General features: G+C 35.4%; 1 protein-coding gene and 2 long non-coding RNA genes across 45 annotated transcripts in view; all 3 read left to right on the top strand.

Moving 5' to 3' along the window:
- The window catches only part of DLG2 (discs large MAGUK scaffold protein 2), a 1,974,117-nt gene that overhangs the window by 1,120,535 nt on the left and 835,468 nt on the right, over nucleotides 1–18,114 (top strand). The window lies entirely within an intron of this gene.
- On the top strand, nucleotides 3,207–8,288 carry LOC146399766 (uncharacterized). Its single transcript, XR_014814837.1, has 2 exons — nucleotides 3,207–6,996; nucleotides 7,304–8,288. It is a non-coding gene; the product is annotated as an uncharacterized LOC146399766 (long non-coding RNA).
- LOC146399765 (uncharacterized) lies at nucleotides 10,829–15,142 on the top strand. Its single transcript, XR_014814835.1, has 2 exons — nucleotides 10,829–13,969; nucleotides 14,605–15,142. It is a non-coding gene; the product is annotated as an uncharacterized LOC146399765 (long non-coding RNA).

The raw sequence follows: 18,114 nt of genomic DNA, 5'->3' as shown, positions 1-18,114 counted from the left end.
GTATTTGCCCAACTGTGCTGCCTCTTTTCTAATTTTCTCAAAGGTATTTTATGAGCTACCTGTGATATTATATACAGGACCATTTTGTTCTACACCCCACTTTATTAATTTCTTTATTTCATTTTTCATTTTATTATTGTCCATGATATTTTGCAGGGAAACTTCCCTAAATCTGTTTTTGATTTCCTAATTCTCTGTTCATTTGAATCTAATTTGTTATTTATTCTCCGAATATTTATTCTAAATGGCTGCTTTTTTTCTCATTTCTGAAAATTTTATTTGATTTCTTTGGATCTACTTGCTATTTTTAGTAGTCTTTAACTCACACATTTGATTTTTATTTTTTATGTCTTGAAATATTAACACATAGCTACTGTGTATTATTTACCTTGTGGTTTAAAGTGTTTGTGATTTACTCTGTTTTCTTATGCTGACTCTCAATCATGATTTATTTTCTTAAAAATTTTATGATTGTTTTTTATGGTTTACTTTAGAGTTCATCTTCTCTAGAGAGTAATATGTGCTAATTCTTTGAGATCTAGATTGAGGATGATTTACAATTTTCGATTACACCCAATGTGATGCTTTTTTATACACAGGTAGTGTGAAACTGAGCCTCAAATCTGAAAAAAAGGGGGGGGGGCAAGTTTGTGATTACAAATACTTATGGGAGATTTCTTTTTAACCCCCTTGCTTCCATTCACTGTCAAAGCCATGACTGCTAAACTTCCTCAGCGTCTTTTTTTGTATATTGATCTGCTTGTGCTGCAGTAACAAAATATCACAGGCTGGAAAGAAAATTGTTTTCTCACAACTCTGGAGGCTGAGAGGTCCAAGATCACAGTGTCAGTGAATTTGGTTTCTGGTGAAAGCATTCTTCCTAGTTTGTAAATGTCTGGCTTCCTGTTAGGCCTACACATGACCTTGCTTCAGTGCATGTGTCTGGTGTCTCTTCTAACAAACTAGGACACCAATTCTGTCAGATCAAGGCCCCACCCTTATGACATCATTTAACCTTAGTTACCTCCTTAAAAGATCCATGTCCAAATTTAGCCCCACTGGGGATTAGGGATTCAACATGTTAAATATAACAGCTGGATAGATATTTTCTTAGTGGACCCTTCTATTGAGGATATGAGCATTGGGGTTCCCAGTTTTCTGCAGGGATTTTTGTTCCAACCCCCCACTTTGTGTGTGCCCTAGCATAAGTCTTCTCATCTAGGAGTTCATTGTAAGTGACCATTTTGGCAATTGGGAATGATAAATGTCTCTAGGGAAGCTAGTGGCTTCAGGACTTAGCTCTGCCTCTGAATTCATTTGTGGCTTCTGAAAAATTCCTGCAGTTTCTCTTCAGATTAGTTATACTATCAGTCAGTCAATCAGTCAATTAATGTGTGTGGGTGTGTATTTGTATTTATCCTCTATTTTGAAACCTTTTATCAGAAAAGTTTTCAGACTTATGTGATGTACAAAAGTAGATAAAATTGTAGGGAAGATATAATAGGTTCCCATATACCTAGCCCCTAGGTATACAGCAGACTTCAACATTTTGTCGAAATTACTATAGTGTTTTAAAGCTGCAGTATCACACTATTCAACTGGACAATCCTAATGTATATCATTTGACAAATAATTTCTACATAATTACCTAGAAAGTTACCAATACCTCTTTAATATTATCCAGTACTTTGTTTTTATAGTCAGCTTACTCAAGAATGGATCCATACAAGGTGTACATCTTGCCTTTCTGATTTGTTTTTACTTTTACATTCTCTCTAATCTTTTTAATTCCAAAGATTCATTGAAAATGAAGTCGGTGGAATTTCTTATGGTGTATAAAATATTTCCGTATTCATATTTCCTATAAATTAGAAAATAGGTATAAAGGCTGGATTACGTGTGGATTCAATTTCCTTAGCATGAATAATTTGTGGGTAGTGCTGTGTACTTTATGTTGCATTAAGTCAGAAGGCAATAATGATATTGAGACTAATTGGTGGTGCAGTTTTTGTCATTCTGACCCTCTTATTGTGAAGTGCCGCATTAATCTTTTCATCTAACGATTTTACCATCTCTTGATGGTTGTTACCTTTATTTTTTTCAAGAGGTTGTCATTTGGTGATTTTCTAATTCCATCATTTTCTCTGCATGTATTACATGGAAATTTTCAAAAGGAATTTTTCCTCATGAACTGGGGTCATTAATGGTCTCTAAACATCAGTTTATACAGAAAAGAGAAGATAAATGTTTATCTCTTGCTTTTTCATTAACAATGATTAGGGTAAGTGGTTGCTACCCTGGTACCTCCAGTGCTAATAAGTGATTTCTTTAAAATTTGATGTTAGGTTTATGTCTTTTATAATAAGACGCTTTAACTTACTTTTACAAGAAGAGGGAATATAAATAGAAAATAAATGAGAATATATACTAAATTACTATAGTTTGTATTAGTAGTTCTTGGGTTCTTGAAAGGTTGTTGGACCTGCCTTTTCCTGACATGTAAGCAGTTGCATTCATACTGACACAAAAGTAGCTCTTAATTTGGTAAGAATTCAGTTTTAAATTCCCCAGTCTTTTATGTCCTATCCTTAATGCTGTCATTTATCTTTAAAGTTCCTGTTTATCCTTTAAGGTCAATGTGATCCTATATTTCAATAGTGATTTTTCTAACATTTTTTCTAATATTTCATCCCCCTCCATCCCCTGCCTTCATCTAGAATTTGGGTTTAGATAAATAATAGCCTGTTCTTAATCTCCTTTACTCAGCAAGGGATTCATAAGGGTAATAAAACACTCAAATAGTGATTTGTTTTTTAAGTCATGCTAATAAGAATTTAAAAGTGAGAGAGAGAATTAAAGCTTATAGAATTGAATGTCTTAGACTCCAAATAAAAGATTAATGGCACTTTAAGCAAATTTAGAAAGAATACTTTGTGAAAAAATTCATTAGTATGGCTATTTCTCTTCCTGAATTTATATTTTATCAATATCTTATTAATGTGAAGAAAATGAAGACATCAACATGATACAAAAAGCTTATTTAAAAGGCAAATGGGTCAAGTTTGTATGAAATAGCAATTATGGAAATAATCACAAACAAGTCACTGAACAAGATTTAATTAATTAGGTTATACCCAAAGAAAGCCTCTGCATTAATGTGTTTAACAACCAAGAAGGACACATCCTTGTCACAAACCATGTGTGATAATCTATAATGAATATATGCAGTATAATGGAAAGGTAAATAAATTATATATGTGAGAAACTAAGAGCAGAGATGTTGTCTTAGGTAAAAAGGTTCTAGCCTCAATAATTATTAGTATTAAAATATGGGTGGCTAAATCTGTAATTAAAAAAAATTCCAGTCTTTCAAAAGTAATGTGTAGTTTAATATTAAACAAGATGAAGCCATGTGACAAAGTTGTAATATTCAATATATAGGCAAAGACATGTAAATAAAAATGTCTAATTTTAAGTGCTTTATTGATGAAGTCTTTTTGTTTATCCACATAAGATAAAAGATGTAAAAATGCAATGTGATCATTATATAATGAGATTAACACAACATGTTGTGTCATCAGACTAAATGGCATTGCCACTTGGTAAGTTTTCAAAGGCCCAACTGATAACAGCAGCCTGATGATTGTGGTGATCCCTCATTCATTCATTAACTCAGCAAACATGTCAAATATCTTGTGCCAGATACAGCTCCAGGGTGTAAGACAAAAAAGATTAAGAAGACAAGGACCCTCCATTAATGAGCTCACAGTCTCTTAGGAGAATTATGCACCGGAACACTTACTGGTAGTTGACTCTGAAAAGTGTTATCATGGGAATATGGAGGATGCACTATGGATGACTTGAAAAGAACAGGGATTTGTCTGTCTGGTGGAGGTAGAAAGTTTTTCCGGGCAGGTTACCTTAGACTTGGATGTGGAAGTTTGAATATTAGTCCACCAACTGGAGAGATGGAGAATACCACTTTAAAAGTAGGGAATCAGTTGCATTTGTAAAAATAGGAAATTCTAAAATAGCATGTGGTGTTGATGGAGAATTCATAGTTCTGTGTGATTGGAGTAGAGGACAAAGGAGCAAGAACAGTGGGAGATGAGGCTTTAGTATTGGGTAAAGAAGGGCAAGACTGGGTGCCATGGGAAGAAGCTCAGGCTTATAAACGCCAGTGTTTATAGGCATCCACCAAAGATTTTGATATAGCTTTATGTAGTCACCAGTTCTGTTTTCATAGGTGATAAAATGAAGGTGGGGGAAAGGTTGTAGGCTGAAAATAAGTTTGGAGGATATTGCCAGAGTTCATAAAACATGAACCAAGGAAGTGGTAGAAAGAATATCCAAAAAGGTGACAATTTCCAAGTTGTTTACAATAAAGAATCAGTGTGTCCAGAAGAGCAATTGAGCCTCATGGGGTATAGAGAGCAATAATCAGGACTTATTCTGAAGTAGCTAAATTGGGTAGATTACATAGCATTGAATTGAGGAGAACAGTGGAAAGGACAGATTTAGGGAAAATCTACCTAGGCTTGGTTTTGGGCATGTTGAGGTTTCGAGAGCTAAAGAATACTCAGGAAGGATTATAAGGGATGGGGGTCTAGAGATAACATTTTCCTCATTAAACAAATAATTTTAGATAAGAAGCATCAAGCCATCTATTTGAGATTTGATTCAGGTAGGTGGGCTTTCATTAAAACAAAGTCTAATTTTTTCTACCTGTAAAATAAAAAAGTAGCTAAAACTTACGAATATGGAACAAATGTGTTCTTCTAAATCATCAAGATGTTCAAAGGACTTTTTGATGTAAATTTTCACAATGTTATATGTGAAAATTATCTTTGTGTTTCCATTTTAAATCCATACTGTGAAATTAGGCCTGGGGTTACCTTTGATCTTGATTTACAGAGATTTGATGGAAAGTGAATGTATTTTGTTCAATCTTTAGAGAAAGACAGAATGTTGTTCAGAAATTTTTGGGGATTTGGAGATTTTAAGGACATTTTAAAAATAAAAAGCTCAGAACACAAAAACCTCCCCAAAATATTTTTTTGGTTTAGTGACAAAGTAACAGTTCAACTATTATTTACTTCCTCCCAGTATGATAAGCAGTTTTTTCCCTCTTATTATTTCAGAATTTTTCCTCACAAGTACCTTAATAGGTATTTTAAAAATATCCCTGTTTATTACTTGGTATAAACAAAATTCTTAGAAATTAAGTGACATTATTGAGAACATCCAGAGAGTCAGTGAGCTAGAATGTAAAAATTGGTCTTGAGTCTCCTCCACGATGGATAAAAGTTTGCTTTGAGGCCTCAATTGCTTCAATCCCTTTCTCTCTTTTTCTCTCTTCCCCTCTCTCTGTCTTTCTTTCAGCTCTTTTTCTAAAGTGTCCATGGAAGTCTGTAGTTATTAGCTAAGGTCATTGTTCAAATAGGCCAGCAATTCTGTGGTTTCATCTTTTGCTATATGTTTGTGTGCTTGGTGAGATGACTGATTATTTAGTAAAAGGCCAACGTATCACTCTCAATAAGCATTTGAAAAATGAGTGTGAATGACAGTGCTATCAAGAGTACTTGATCAGAAACATAGTTGGAAACGAGGGAAATAAATCCTGTGGATAAATGACAATAGCACAGGTCATTCAGTATAAATTTGCCTGTAGTAAAGCCAGTGGAAGCTGAACACAGAAGAGGCTTTTTTGCATATGAATAAGAAATAGGTTCCAAAGATGCACCACTAAGAGAACTTGATTTGTATGTTTGTGACTTTTTAGAGAAACATGTATTTATAACACTATTAAACAGAATAGCCTTAAATCAAAAACATAAAGTGTGGTTAGACTAGTAGCATCTGGAAAGAATCAACCCCTTTGCCTGTAACGTTTCTAAGCAACCACAAATTGAAGCAATGCAAGGATAGTTCATGAGAAGTTAAAGCTATAATTTTTAGATTTCTACAATTTTTGAATCTTCTGTAAGGCAAGAACAGTGAAAGCTAATTTATACATTTTGCTTTTATTAAATACAAATTTCACTTCTTTAAATAGCAAAATCACAGCTTTTTGTAAGCAGATGGACCTTTTCAAGAAGTCCAATTTAAGCCATTCTTTGTTATGTATAATTAGAATATGCATATGTCATCCAGCATAATTAGTTTGTGAAATAGAAAACAACACTGAAATTATTATTGTTATAAAGCTATGAATTTGCTAACATACTTCAGATATTTTCTGAACTTTTAAAATTCTAATTGGATTGAATCCAATCATTATCAAACAATGCTTAAGTCACTTTTTACAATGTGAATCTAAATATGTCATTAATTTTCCTCTTTTTTGCTATGTCTCTATTTGCATTTTATCAAATTAATTTACATATAAATGTACTTTACACAAATTATCTCTTAAAATTCTTGATGGTAAATCTCAAAAGTCTGCCACCTAAAAAGAGAGGAAGATATAGACTTTCTTAATCGCATTCTAAAATAAAGCCATTTTAGAATACTATGATTTCTCAAAGAGTCTTCCTTTTTTCCATTAAGTAGGTTTTTTTCTTTAATAATGTAAAAATCAAAGTCTAGCTGAGAGGAAACGAAATAATCTTCCCCATATATCACACAGGAAAGATTCTTTTCTAATATATAAATTTATGGTACATTTACAAAAATTTTCCATATAATGATACAAAATTTTAATAGAGGCTCTCAGGACTTTTGTCTTAGATACCCAGTTGAGTTAACCATGAGAAGAATAGGAATATTGTTTACTTTTTTTTTTTTTTTTTGGAGGGAGATACTGGCAAAACTTGTTCAATCATAAAATAACAATTATTGGGAGTTCCTATTGTGGCTCAGAGGAAACGAATCTGAATGATATCCATGAGGACGCAGGTTTGATCCCTGGCCTCGCTCAGTGGATTAAGGATCTGGCATTGCCGTGAGCTGTGGCGTAGGTTGCAGTCGTGGTTCGGATCTGGCGTTACTGTGGCTGTGGCATAGGCTGGCAGCTACAGCTCTGATTTGAGCCCTAGCCTGGGAACCTCTATATGCCATGGGTGCAGCCCTAAATAGACTAAAATAAAATAAAGGCTGTCCTTAAAAAAAAAAAAAAAAAAAATATTGGGAGTTCCCTGGTGGTCTGGTGGTTAGAACTTAATGCTTTTACTGTTGCTGCCTGGGTTCAATCCCTGATCTGGGAACTAAGATCCCACATCCAGCTGCTTCACACTTTGAAAAAAAAGGGCTGTACCTGCAGCATATGGAAGTTCTCAGGCTAGGGGCTGAATTGGAGCTGTAGCTGCCAACCTACACCATGCCACAGCAACACCTGATCAGAGCTGTGCCTGTGTCCTACACCGCAGCTTGAGGCAGTCATTTGAATAAATTGTGTTGAGAAAATTTGATAGCCACATGCAGAGGAATGAAACTGGACCACTACCTTAAAACATACACAAAAATTAAAGTGAATTAGAGACCTGACTGTAAGACCTGAAACCATAAATCTCCTAGAAGAAAACATAGGCAGTAAACTCCTTAACTAGATTTTAGCAATGATATTTTGGATCTCACTCCAAAAACAAAAGCAACATAAGCAAAAATAAACAAATGAGACCATCAAAATAAAAATAAAATAAAAAAGCTGCCCAGCAAAGGAAACCATCAACCAAACGAAAAGGCTGAATGGGAGAAAATATTTGCAAACAATATATCTTATGAGGAGCTAGTATCCAAAGTAAGTAGAGAACTCATACAACTCAAAAGAAAAAAAAGAAACAATCCAGTTAAAAAATGGGCAGAATTATCTGAATAGGCGTTTTTCCAAAGAAGCCATATAGATAGCCAGCAGACACAGAAAAAAATGCTCTCTACATAAGTAATTATCAGGGAAATGCAAATCAAAACCACAGTGAGATAACACCTCATACCTCTTAAGAATGGCTATTATTTAAAAGATTAGAAATAATAAGTATTGGCAAGCAGAAAAAGGAACCCTTGTGCACTGTTGGTAGGAATGTAAATTGGTGCAACCATTATGGAAAACAATATAGAGGTTTCTAAAAAAAAAATTAAATATAAAACTACCATAAGATCCAACAATTCAACTTCTGATACTTATTCAAAGAACACAAAGACACTAATTTAAAAATATATATATACTCATATTCATTGCAATGTTGTTTACAATAGTCAAGATTATGGAAGCCATTTAAGTTTTCGTGGGTAGATGAATGGATAAAGAAGTGACATACACACACACAGGAATAATATTTAGCTACACAAAATGAATGATATCTTGCCATTTTCGACTACATGGATGGACTTGGAAGGCATTATACTAAGTAAAACCATTCGGACAGACGAAGAGAAAATATTAATTAATTCAATAAAATGCACATGTAAAATGAAACTATGTTGACAGATTTAGTCAAATTGTATTCAAATGTTATGCACATTTATTGCAAAGATACATGTGGTTCTCTTTACTTCTTATGCACGCCTCAACAAAAGATTAATGGCTCAAAAAAAAAAAAAAAGCTCTGCCAAGTTAATTGTTTATCTCAGTATTACAAAGGAGAAGGTATCATCACATCCAGTTTTCTCAACAATCTTACATGGATCAGGAATTTCAGAATCATGTTTTTGCCACTAGTATGTCAGAACTCAGAACTTACACCTAGACTCAGCCTGTCTGACTAAATTTTGTACTATGACTTTACTGATTTCCTTACTTACTATAAGGGAAGATTAGAAGTTTCCTCAGAGAGGGTGGATTATCAAGATGTAAATACATAGCTTATTTTTCTTCCTTTAAATTAACAACATTTCAAGTTTCCATTGGGATTCTAAGTATGGAGAAGAGTTGAAAAAATATGTTTGTCACCATGTGAGAGGCAACTCAGATCTGTGAGACTGTTAAATATTAAGTCTTCAAGTGGATTATGTATATTGAGCAGCTGTCCTATGTATAAAAGGAAGTGCATTTGTATTGTTATTTATATTGTCCATTTGAAGTTTGTTTATGGTATTTCACTAAAATACCATAAACAAATGGATTCAGAAACTGGCCCTATCATTAACAGTTGAGAAACTTGGAGCAAGTTAGGGAGCTTCTCTGAACTGCAGTTCCCTTATAAGTAGGGTGAGAGGATAAAGCTTGCCTCATGTATTGTGATGATCAAATGCACCTGCATATACCTGGCAGAGGGTAAGGTCTATTTCCTTTGTGTGATTTTTATATTGCTAGTATGTCTGGCCCCATGACTTCCGTGTCCAGTTCTTCTCTCCAGCGGTCTTTATGTGACATTACCCAATTTGGTAAAGGCATGTTCCTAATGCTTTAAGCATGTCTGTGGCATGAAGCCCTTTATTGACTTGGTTAAAGGCATAATTGAAGAGAGAGACAACTTGTTTTAAGGGCCCATTTACAATAGAATGGTTAAATGAAGCTGTTCTTTGTGTGTTTCTTCCTTTTTTAAATTCCCTGAAGAAAAGCCAGTTACTTAGCTTATTTAATATCCAGCTTCCTCATCTGAAAAATAAATTATCATATCTGCCTGAAAGTGAGGCATCTAATAAATGAGATGTTTTATATGCATGAGGTATGAACTTTTTCTTCCCTTTGAGATCCTTGGGAATTTGTAGGAACTTGTACTTCTAATGAGAGACACAACAGCACAGTGGTTTAAAAAATAAATTCCAAAGCATGTCAAATCTAAAGTTTCAACCTAACACTCCTTCATGGTGGCTGGGAGAATTTCTCTGGAACTTATCTTTCTCATTTCTAAGTCAGAATAATTAGTACCTAAACTCAGAGGTTTGAGTAGTTAACTTTACTTATCCAAGTTATATACATTTGGTTTGAGTAGTTAACTTTACTTATCCAAGTTATATACATTTGGTGTCAACAATATATATGTTACATATATATAACATCTGTCATATAAATATATATTATAAAATATATGTATAAAATATACATTTAAATGGGAATCTAGTTGGAGGTTTCTTTCTTTTTTTGGTGGCATATGGAAGTTTCCAGACTAGGGGTCAAATCACAGCTACAGCTGGGGCCTATGCCACAGACATGGCAACACCAGATCCCGGGCACATCTGCGACCAATGCCACTGCTGCTGTAATACTGGATCCTTAACCCTCTGAGCAAAGGGCAGGGATCAAATCTGCATCCTAATGGAGACCATGTTAGATTCTTAACCCACTAAGCCACAGTGGGAACTCCTAAGTTAGAGATTTCAAGTGGCCCACTTTGGTAATGGAAGTGAACTGTTTAATAAGACAAAGCCATTACAATGTAGAAAAAGGTGTCCCTTTTGTAGAGACTTCATTCATTTTAATTTCAACAAACAATATTTGACTAGTAGTAATCAGACATGGTACTAGACTCGGGTGATTATAGAAAATAACTGGTTATACATGAGTTCTAGATTATATATAAGTCTGTTTTTCTCTCTCAACACTGTTTCAAGCACACAAAATGAAAATAATACTAAACATGAATTAAATGCTCATTAATAAGCTTTATTATGAAACTCTTTCTAAGCTTTTCATGCATTACTCCATTTAATCTCACATTACTCCTAATGAAGTATACTTTGTTTGCAACTTAATCAGGTGAAAAAAATAGAATCTTAAAGCCCAAATAACTCATATAGGGTTATACCGAAACTAATAAAACAGAATCATACTCTAAATCTTGAATTCCTAATCTTTACCTTAGACAGGTATGTTGACACCAAGTGCATAATTTTCCTTTATGAATGGTTCCATTTTTCCTGAGTTAGTAACTTGCCTTAAATAGAATTCATATTATTTATCTGACATAGTGAAGTTTTGACTGTATACTTTTTTTAATGACCAAATGGTCATTAAATTAACTCTAACTCCTTAGTTTGGAAGAATGTTTACACAGAAAGTCATGAAGAGCAGACAAACATAAAATAAATTGTTATTATTAGTATTTGTAAGATAACTTTCTTGCCTTTTGATAATTTTCTCTTTAAGTTGTGACATGCTGAGCAAAAGGCCAATGCCGGGTATTTTGGAAAAGTAAATTGAGCAGATTATTGCAATGTGTAGTGCATGTCCTGAGTACAATTGATCAAACCTTCAACCTCAGTGAAAACAAGAGCTGATGGGGTGACTTTGGACACTTTAAACAGTTTAGGATTGTTTTCAAAGTTACCAGCTCCATAGGCTATGACAATACAGTGAAAGCATGAAGCAGCTTTGAAGAGTTTGGATATAGGAAGTAAATTACCTGTCAGTGTCTGAGATCTTGTCTTTTCTATTTGCATTAACCAAGAAAATTAGATACAGGGTAACAGTAAGAGATATGTGCATCTACTGCTGGCTCAGATCAGAGATTTCTAGAATAGTGATAAGTGCCTTATTCCAGGAATAGGTCACACATAGTGACAGAGACTTTGAGCAATCATCCTGTGCTTAGAATGGGACTTAGAAAACTACAGTTCACAGAATCTGGCCTCTTTCTGATTTTTGCAAATAAAGTTTTATTTGAACATGGTCATTCATTCATTTTAGGTGCAGCTACAGAAACTACATGGCTCTCAAAGCTTGAAGTATTTACCATCTGGTCTTCTATAGAAAAATTTTGCTAACACTTGACTTAGAAGTTAATTAAATTCTGAAGTTTTCAGGTGAAATAGATAAATTAACCATTAAAAAAATCAGTTATCATACAATATACTCTTAAAAACATGTTTGCGTAGTTGTCATAAAACCCCTTTTTATGAATCTATTAATTTGGAGAAAGTGAACATTTCACCAATGCTTTTTGGGGATCATCCTTGCATGTCTTATGAAATAAGTTTTAAATATAATCACTCTTTCAATAAGTATTTTTGAGTAGATTCTGGGTGCTAGTACTAAACTGGATACTGGAAATGCAAGTTGAATTAGATATAGCCTACATCCTTAAAGAGTTCAGTTTATGGGGAACTAATACTGTATCGTTTAATTTCGTTTCAGTTTCTTATAGATATCACATAGATGAATCTTGCTTTATTATTCAGTCTATCTCTGCCTTTTAATTGAATATTTTAGACTATTTATATTTGATGTAATTATAACTATAAGCTAGAAATTCAATCTGCCACCTTGCAGTTTTCTTTCTACCTTTATCCTCCATTAGTTGCTCCTTTTTTTCCCCTTTCTCCTGCTGTTTTTCAGATTCATTTTGATAATGAGTTGTTTTTTTCTTCCATTTATTCTGATACGGGTTTTTTTGAACTTCTTAAAGCTGTGATTTTATAGTTATTACATTTGGAAAATTATTAGTCACTATTTTTTCAAATAGTTTTTCTTCCCTCTTCCACTTTCTGGACTTGATTTGTGCATATATTAGAGCGTTTGATATCATTCAACATGTCACTGATGCTGTGTTCATTTTTTTTCCAGTCCTTCTAAATCTCAGTGTTTTACTTTGAATAGTTTCCATCACTATTTCTTCAAATTTGTTTGTTGTCTTCTTCTGTAGCGTCTTAATTTGTGGTTACTTCCATCTAGCATATTTTCACTTCAGGTATATATGTATATATGTATTAATTTATTTAGTCTTTTTAGGGCTGCACCCCACAGCATATGGATGTTCCCAGGCCAGGAATTGAGTCAGAGCTGTAGCTGCTGGCCTACACCACAGTCACAGAAACGTGGAATCCGAGCTGCATCTGTGACCTACACCACAGCTCATGGCAACGCTGGATCCTCAACCTACTGAGCAGTGCCAGGGATCAAACCTGAGTCCTCCTGGATGCTAGTTGGGTTCATTAACCACTGAGCCATGACGGGAACTCCTCAGGTATTTGATGTTTATCTTAATACATTCTTTATTTCCTCATCCTCCTCCTTCTGTTCATGTTTTCTATACAATTTTAAGTATGTGGGGCATATTTTTATGTTAACTCTTCAAATATTTTTATCTTCTAATTCCATGTCCTCTATAATTTCTAGCTCTGTATCTATTAATTTTTTTATCCTGATTATGGGTCATCTTTTCCTGCTTCTTTGCATACCCATTCATTTTTTTGGGTGAGGGTTTGACATTGTGTACTTAATGTTGTTGGTTTCTGGGGTTGCTGTATTCGTTTAGGCTATTGGATTTTCTCTGGCACACCATTAATTTGTGAAGAATCAATTTAATACTTTTGAGGCTTTTAATCTTTTTTTTTTTTTTTTTTAGGTAAGGCTTTCCTAAATCTAGGCTTAATTATTAGGGTTAATTTACACTATAACTAGGGCAATATATTTTCTTTGTCCTTTACCTGATGCCCTAATATTATGAGGTCTCTCTACTCTAGCATGTGGAAATGTAAAGTATTCCCATCTTTATGTGAGCTCTGGGAATTGTTCAGTCTATTACTTTCCAGTGATTCTTTCCCCAGTCCCATGGAGCTTCATCCTGTGCATGCCTAGATTATTACACAATCATAGAATTGGCTAGAATGAGGAGTGTGCTTTTCAGATCTCTAGGGTGTTATTTCTCTTTCGCTCTGATATTCTGCCTGCAAATTCTACCTGCCTAGGTCACCTTAAACTCCAGTTATTGTCTTCTCAATGTGTCGAGATCTGTTTAGGTTCCATCTTTTTTGTTCTCTCCTAGAAACTTGCCTTCTAGCAGTAAGCTGGGACAGTTGTTGAGCTCACCTCGTTTATGTCCTTCTTTTGCAGATTCGTTTCTGGTTCATTTTTATTTTACCACTGTTTCACAATATGTGTCTACCCCAAACCAACCTCGGGAAAAAAAAAAATTTAATCCTCCAAAGGAGAATATTTTTAAAGGTTTATTCACTCTAGGGAAACATGTCGTTGAATTGGAAAAGGGATCATTTTTCAAGTTCCCGTTGTGGCACAGTGGTAATGAGCCTGACTAGTATCCTTGAGGATGCAGGTTTGATCCCTGACCTTACTCAGTGAGTTAAGGATCCAGTGTTGCCATGAGCTGTGGTGTATGTCACAGATGCGGCTTGGATCTGGCATTGCTATGGCTGGCAGCTGCAGCTCTCATTCCACTCCTAACCTGGGAACTTCTATATACCGCATGTGTGGCCCTAAAAAAAAGGGGTGGGGGGAATAATTTTGTTGGCAGTGGAAGTAACTTACAGTTTGGAGTAAGATAGACCTGTGTTTAAATTACATTTCTTTCACTTATAATCACATATATTTACCTACTCAAATCTCCCAACAAAACCATGTCTATTCTAGCATTCTCTCTCTCCTGCATGGAACTGACAAAGCAGAAAGAACAATGTAAGAGAAATGACCTGAGTTCAAATACCAGCTCTGCTATTTTTCAGCTGTGTAGACTTGATCTTTAGTTTGTTTAAAAATATGTATATATTAATGAGATTTAGGGGATAATGATACATGTCTAATGGATTGGTTTTAGGATTAAATGAGCTACTATATAGCAAGATCAAAGCCCAGTAAAAAGATTTTATTTTATTTATTTATTTATTTATTTTGCCTTTAAGGGCTGCACCCGTGGCATATGGAGGTTCCCAGGCTAGGGGTTGAATTGGAGCTGTAGCCACTGGCCTATGCCACAGCCACAGCAATGCCAGATCCAAGCCACATCTGTGACCTACACCACAGCTCACAGCAACTCCTTAACCCATTGAGTGAGACCAGGGATCAATCCTGCATCCTTATGGATGCTAGTCAGATTAGCTTCCACTAAGCCATGATGGAAACTCCTCCTTAAAATATTCTTTAAAACTTTAAAAATATTATTAAACATAAATCATCCATTTGTAAAATTCAGTATATCCTATTTGTCAGAGCTGGAATGGCACATTTGCTGACACTGTCTCATCTCTCCATCATGTCCTAGCAGCCACTGATGTGCTTTAGCGTAATAATAGCCACGTCTTATTCCCAGAAGGTTGATAGAGTTATTTTTCCAAACCTCCTAGAGAGGTTACAACCTGTTATCACTGGCTTCCCTAGGGCTTAATTTCAGAGGTGTTAAAGAGTTAAGAACAAAAATCATTTTCATCTACTTAGTACATGGCCCCAAAAAAGAAAATGAAAACATGGAAATTGGTATCACATAGCAATAAAAAGAGAGACTAGTTTGCATTTCCATTTCCAAAAAAGAAAGACTGGGATTTGCTGTTTGATGAAAATTGAAGGTATAAGAACAGGTGCTCTTACTGAGCTCAGCATCATCTGATAGTGCTTCAGACAATGCCAAGTCTTAATGGGGACTGAATTTAATAAAATTTCACAGTCAGCTTTTATCAAGGCCACTGTAAAGGAGATCTCTGTAGAAATGATCCAGAAAGCGTGTGTGTGTGTGTGTGTGTGTGTGTGTGTGTGTGTGTGTGTGTGTGTGAGTGTGTGTGGGGGGGGTGGTAAGTGAAATGTTGAGTACTTGCTGAACAAGCAATGAGATAATATATGCAGCAGTTCTTGGTAGATAGGAAAGGACTTTGCAAATATGAGCAATTGTCTTTGCTAATTTTGCAATAGTAATATTCTGATTTTTAAAAATTTCATTTATCATCTGCTTCCAATTCTATAAATAGTCTTAATTCTTAAGCATGGCCAACTTTTAGAAAGTCATTAAAACAACACTACTATACATTACGTTTGGGAAAAGATCTGCAGTGTTTTGTTTAATGCTCTGATTCTTTTTGAATGATTTAAAAATTATTTTGAATTTTCTTTCGTCTTAGAAATATTTTTTTTCTTACCTTTACTAATAATCATTGGAAAAATAATGCTTAGATTTAAAAAATACTGCAGATACTCCGGTTTGGTGGGTCTTTGTTGTTACTATATTGAATTTAATTTCTCTTTTATTCATGATACGGCTGTATTTACTCACGTAATTCTCATTCTGCTCCCTCTACTTAACGATACAGTTCATTCATTCATTCTACAAATAGTTTCTTGAACAGCTAGTTTGTGTGCTATATAGATCCTGAGGGTGTGCTGATAAGTACTGTCACTGCTCTTAAACATGAATCACCCAATTAGTGTAAAATCAGGCTGTGACAGATGTTAGGAGGCCGAGGACCATGCTGCATGAGAACGTGCAGTGGATAATCTGACCAAGTCAGGCCCAGGAAGGCTTTCCTACAGAATGAAAAACACACATGGATCAAGAGAAAAAATACCTGTGTGCCTTTGGATAAACTGTTTCTGAACCTCATGCTGTTTACTGCAAAATAGGCAGCGTAATGTTTATTTCACATATTTGATATGTGGATTAAAAATACCAGAGGCATCGCCTGCTACCACCCTTACCCCTCTGCGGTGCATTCACTATATGGAGTCAGATAAATCCTCAAAAGGCATCCAGATAAGCTGTGCCTCTGCACACAGCCCTTTGCTGGCTTTAAGTCACAGGAAAAATCTAAAATATTTCCAGTGACCCATAAGGCCCCAGATGAATCCACCATTTCCCAGTCTCCTGTCTCACCTCCTACCACATCACCTCCATTGTCTACTTTGCTCACCCATTTCTAGTCACAGCAGTTTTATCACTATTTCTTAATCCCATCAAGCCAAACCAGTTTCCACCCACTGGCTCATTCTGTGTTTGTCCTTCTTTGTCTGGAATTCACATGACTCCCTTACTTTTAGGTCTCTTGCTGAAGTGTTATCTCTTCACAATTACTTTTCCTGATCCCTTTATCTAAATTATCACCTTCTACCTCCATTTCCTACCCTGGCATTGTTTACTTCTCTTTACCCAGTTTGAGTTTTCTTCCTACTGCTTATTGATAATGCTAATTGTTGTAAGAAAACCACAATAATAGTATTTCCTACTAACAATGCTTACCATTTGCCCTAAAATTTTTATACTTGTTAACATACTTAATACTTTGTATAACCCAAAGACATAAATAATTGCTATTAATCTCATTTTTCAGGAAAGGGAATAAGACAGTGAAGTTACATAACTTACCCAGAGTCTCAACAACCACAGCAAAGTGGTTGAGCAGGAATTCCGGGCCAGAGAATCTTAATTCCAAATATTGCACTCTTAGTAATTATGCTTTGCAGTCTCTCAGCTTGGGAGTATGCTAAATAGTTACTATTTTCCCTGTTTGTTCTCTGTCTTCTTGTAGGCGCCTTAGCTCCATGGCAGAGACTGTATCTGTGGGGCCTTGAACACTGCTATACATAGAGGGAATGTTTTGTGCCTAAAAGCACTTAGTGTGGTGCTTTTTGGCCACCTCACAGAATATGGAGTTCCCAGGCCAGGGATCAGATTCAAGCTGCAGTTGTGACCTACAACACAGCAGGGGCAACACCAGATCCTTAACCCATGGTGATGGGCTGGAGTAGAACTTGCATCCTGGTACTGCAGAGACATTGCAGATCCTGTTGCACACCAGGGAACTCCCAACTAGTCTTTATTATGTATATTTATGGTAATGATGTTTTCTTTCTCTGGGTGTTGACATGTGGAGATGGGAGTTATTGCCCCTAGAAAAATGATTGAGTCTGAAACATCCATCTTAGGTGTCCTCATCCTCTGATTCATCTTCCTTTCCCTTTTGCTTTTGCCTCCAAAATCAGGGCTTCAAATACCCTACACTCTCTCCTCCTGCCCCTGTCATCTTTCTCTTTAGAAATGACCTGAACTCTTTCACTTGCAGTGTAGGCAGCTGAGTGATGACTTAGTGGCATCTCAGTGCAACACCCTTCTAAATGATCTCATTCAGAAACAATATTCAATAAATATCTATCAAACAGTGTCTTATGTTTGGCTGTGCAAGATGCTGGGGGAAGCGGGTGAAAGTCACATTCCTTTCCTTCAGGGTATCTTAACTCTTCTAATCCATTCTCTTGTATCATTTTCATTAAGTCACATTTGCTTGAAAATTTTAGTAGCTTCAAGGAAAAGACCCTTTAGTATATTTTTCTGTTTCTTTATCATTCCTCCTCCCATATTCCAGTTACACTAGTGAGCCTCCAAAGCTGCCACCACAGTAGATGCCTTATGTGCTTTCCCACAGCCTCTTCTCTCCCTATTGTGCTCCTGCATCACCTGGCTCACTTACTTGCCTCGCAAATCCTAGCCCAATGGCTACCACCTCCAGGAAGATTTTGCAGGT

Source organism: Sus scrofa, chromosome 9 (assembly GCF_054392235.1).
Source record: "Sus scrofa isolate SSC_HxYL_T2T_F1_AM1 chromosome 9, Sscrofa_HxYL_maternal_Yorkshire_Landrace_v2.0, whole genome shotgun sequence".
In the NCBI taxonomy this organism is placed as follows: domain Eukaryota; kingdom Metazoa; phylum Chordata; class Mammalia; order Artiodactyla; family Suidae; genus Sus; species Sus scrofa.
The sequence above is the reverse complement of the archived record's forward strand: the minus strand, read 5'-3'. Positions and strand labels throughout refer to the sequence as shown.